We start from the raw sequence: 4,753 nt of genomic DNA, 5'->3' as shown, positions 1-4,753 counted from the left end.
TGTGTGTATATGTATATATATATATACATATGTATGCACATGTATGAGTGGGTAAATGTGTTCGTGTGAATATGGATATACGCGTATGTGTGAGCCCCTGCATATGTCTGTGTGTGTGCATGTGTGTGTGTATGTGTATGTGCCTACATAGTATGTGGATGTTTGTGAGTGTATGTGCACATACATATATGTGTGTACATGTGTGTGTGTATGTGCGTGTATGTGTGTGTATATATATCTTCTACCTATTCTCCATCTTACTTGTGTGTGTGTGGATGCGTGTACGTATGTCTGAATGATTAAGCGCATATATACATGCGTGTTTTGGTTGGAAAAAAAAAAAAAAAAAAAAAAGTGTGTGTATATATATATATATATATATATATATATATATATATAAAATAAAAAATAAAAAAATAAAAATAATTGTTAGCGGTGGATGTGTGCGAGTGGGTGTGTGGGTGTGTAGGTGGGTATGTATATGTGTATATATGTATGCTCCTACATATATTTCTATGTATGTACGTGTGTGTATGTGTGTGTGCCTGCGTACGTGTGCGTGTGCATGTGTACATGTACATGAATATATATGTATGCGTATGTGATTGTGTGTGAGTGTATGCTATACATGGGGAAAGAAAGTCTTTAAAAAGAACCCTAAAGAAGCCATAAAAACCTTCACCATATGGACTAAAAAACACTCTTTGAAACTAACTTTGACCGGTCACAGTGAACAACTTACAGTTGGAGACAGGATGTCTAAACACTGAACACACGCATCGCACCACTATGAAAAACATATTTAATATCAGCGGAGGCATATCTACAAACTCCCATTTTAAAGAAAAACTTTTTATGAAAATATCTGAAGAGAGCACACCCTAAGCTCGAAACGCGTTATAAAAATATTTTAAAATAAAAATATGATGAAAACCTTTAAAAAAAAAAACACAATTGTTGATGGCTACACTCTTTTAAATATACATTTTTTCTCTCGTTGGAACTACACAACCATCACTTTAAATATATATATATATATACATATATATACATATATATATATATATATATATATATATATATATATATATATATGAATTCAATGACATCTCTGCTTCTGACGCACCCCAAAGACAGAGGTTGCTTTTTTAGAGTTTTACACCGTCAATATCTGCAACAGAAAGATGAAAATTTTAGGTCATGAATGTATAAGTTCAATCATCATGAAAATGCAATCGACAGTCCTCTCTGGTACATTCGGACAAAATAAAAAAAGTAGGTATTACTTTTGAAATGTCTCTTGTAGGTGTGTATAATATATATATATATATATATATATATATATATATATATATATATATATATATATATATATATATGGGAAAATAAATTTAAAACTAAATTAAAATTTATTATTTATTAAATTAAATTGATTATTCGACAGAATACTCCAAAAACAATTTTCAAAGTCCTTATTCCACAGAGTTTCAAAGAATGCTACTCTTGCTATTCTTCTCATCAGAGGACATAAAGAAATCAGCAAATTATATTTGTAGCAAAGCTAGAAATTTGCTGGTTGATGCATTAGATGAAACAACACTTCATAATATTCTGTCATAAATTGTAAGAAAAACAGTTAAAAAATATATACTTGTACATGAAACAATTGGAAAAAACAAACAAACCGGGAATAACATTTTATCGTGAGTAATGACTCCCTCATTGGTAATGCGAAAGGCGAAATATCCAGAATTATATATCCAATGGCTTAAATTTCAAAATGTGAAAAATCCAGTTATTTTATTTTTTTTTTTTTATTATTTACATGGTAGTCACCACTTATCAAGGCCCGGAAGCCACTTGGGGATAAGGGTTATTGCGTGTACAGTAATCAACGGGATAGTATCATAGTAATCATTAGTATTGGAGGCTTGATAAAGTGTCTTATTTAAGGGGGCGGTTCATCAAGAATTTGTTTATGTTGGACTTGAAGACATCCAAGTTGTAGTCAGGTTGGAAACAGGCGAACGAAAGAATTCCACAGGCGTGCACTTCTAAGACAGAAACTTTGTTCATGGAATCTAAGTTAACATTCATAAAAGGTTTTGATCTTTTAGGTTGCATTGCGTTCGCAAAAATGCAGAAAAGTTAATATTCACTCAAGGAAAAAGAGCAAATGGATAGATAACCAACAAACGTCTGCTTCCATCGTTGGCTAAGTAAGAAATGGCAAATTTAAAAAAAAAAAAGTGATAATTGAAAATTTAGGTCAGTTAAAACTGGGGTTTCCCGAATTTATAGGTGTCAGTCTAAACAGCGAAAGTGAACTAGACAATATGGATGTAACAATGTGTATTGAACAGACTTACAAGGTCAACTGATGCTAACATTAAAAAGGGAAGGGGTTTAGTTAATAATGACAACACGGAATGGTTGCGTGTCCATATCACGTCGCGGTCACCATTTTAGTTAATAATAAAGACAACGAAAAGGCAGTCTCATTTTAACATTTAATAAACAACTTTATTTGTTATTTTCGTTAGTGGTGTTTAGTAGAAGAGAGAGGGTTAGTAAGTTGAAGAACAAAAAACCTGGGACTCGATTCTCGGCGACACTCTCCGCTCTAACCAGATTCCATCCGGTTTTCGAGAACTCAACGGCTCAACTCCCCCAAATATCTTAACTCCCAGCCTTATATAATCTCATTTATGCAAATTAATGCGCATCGGAACCTGCTGATTCGTCGCCTTCTCGTCTTCCATCGCTCGGGTTCCGAGTTCGCACATGCAGCCCACCTCCGTGACTGCAGTCACATTCAATTTTCACTACAGTTCTTGTGTAAAGATAGATTTAATACCATACTGGATGGTTGAAGAATAGAATAGTTCAGTTCCATTTACACGTGTTTATAGCTAGTAGCCGTCGGTACGAAGGAAGCCAGTTAAAGGAGAAAGAAAGGGCAAATGTGTTTGCGTATGTAGGAGTGTGTGTCCGATAGTAGAGACAGGGCAAAGGGTTAGTGTCTCGTTGTAAGAAAGAGTAGGTGTGTGTGTGTGTGTGTGTGTGTGTGTGTGTGTGTGTCGGTGTATGTTCTTTAGCATGATAAAGAATGTTCGTTAAGGTGAGGCACGTGGAAATAGATGTGAGTTTGAAGAGAGCCATAGCTAGCTTGTTGTACTCACGTTCTGCCTGGAGCCAAAGTCCTAGGCGGAGTCTGCTCCCAGTCAAGGTCAGGTCGAAAGAGGGTTGAGAGTTTTGGATTTCGTCTTTTATATACTCTGTCAAGTGATAGAGAGCTGACTTGTGATTGGACAAGCTAGAAGGAAATGAATTTCAAATCTCAAATCCTGAGAATTAGCTTGTGCCTGTGATTGTAGCGAGTGTCAGCTGCTACAGGGGGCCAAAACTGAAATGCTTAGCTGTAGCGGAAGCTTAGCTGAATAAAATTATACACACGTCAACGAAATGGAAAACACCAACTCTAATAATAATAATTATAATAATGATAAATGAAATTAAAATAAATAAATAATAATAATAATAATAAAAAAATTAAATAAAAAATAAAATAAATAGTAGTAATAATAATAATAATAATAAGCGAAAGAAGCGAGATTGAGACGATATAGATATAAATCTGAACAATGCAAACAAAACAGAACATTTGAAACTAATGAAAGCCAATTCTACCAAAATGTGAACGGAGGAAAAACAAAAACAGAACAACAGAAACAAAACTCTACTGGAGTAAAATATGGGAAGAGCGACGAGATCACAATAGAAATGCCGAATGGCTGAAAGACATAAAAGAAGAGTTAGAACAAATAGAAGAAGGAACAGTGAATGAAATCAACAAGGAAACCCTAAAGAAAACCATAGGAAAAATGGCAAACTGGAGAGCACCAAGGCATGACGGGATACATGCATACTGGCTCAAAACATTCACAACCTTACACGAAAGGCTAGCCCAAAACCTGAGAAGATGTATACAGGAAGCAAGCGTACCAGACTGGATGACAAAAGGCAGAACCACACTGCTACAGAAGGACACGGAGAAAGGAACCGTCCCTAGCAACTATAGGCCAATCACGTGCTTACCAACTATGTGAAAGATACTGACAGCGCAATTGAGGGAACAAATCTACCACTCCCTGAATAACCGTGGACTCATCTCCGAGGAGCAGAAAGGATGCCAAAAAGGAAAAAGAGGAACACATGACCTGTTATATATAGATCAAAAGATCCTAGAGGAGGTAAAAAGGAGGAGAAAGAATTTAGCCATGGCATGGATCAACTACAAAAAAGCGTACGACAGGATCCGCCAAGCATGGGTAATAGAATGCCTAAAAATGTATAAAATACCAAGCGGGATCACCAACGTAATAGAAAATGCAATGAAAACATGGAGACTGTAATTGACAACTGATGGACAACACATAACAGAAATTAACATACAAAGAGGAATCTTTCAAGAAGACTCACTATCACCACTACTGTTCATCATAGCCATGATGCCCTTGAACAGTATTCTGAGAAAGTGCCAAGCCGGATAAAAGTTCTCCAATACACAGGAAAAAAATGAACCACCTGATGTACATGGACGATTTGAAACTATTTGCAAGGACCGAAAAGGAGCTAGAGACACTAATCAACACTACCAGAATCTTCAGCCAAGATATCCAAATGGAATTTGGAATGGAGAAGTGCGCACAACTAGTTATAAGAAAAGGAAAACTGGAAACAACTGAAGGCA

Source organism: Euprymna scolopes, chromosome 2 (genome assembly GCF_053919585.1).
Source record: "Euprymna scolopes isolate OS-2025 chromosome 2, ASM5391958v1, whole genome shotgun sequence".
Taxonomy (NCBI): Eukaryota; Metazoa; Mollusca; class Cephalopoda; order Sepiida; family Sepiolidae; genus Euprymna; species Euprymna scolopes.
This window is presented reverse-complemented; position numbering follows the sequence as displayed.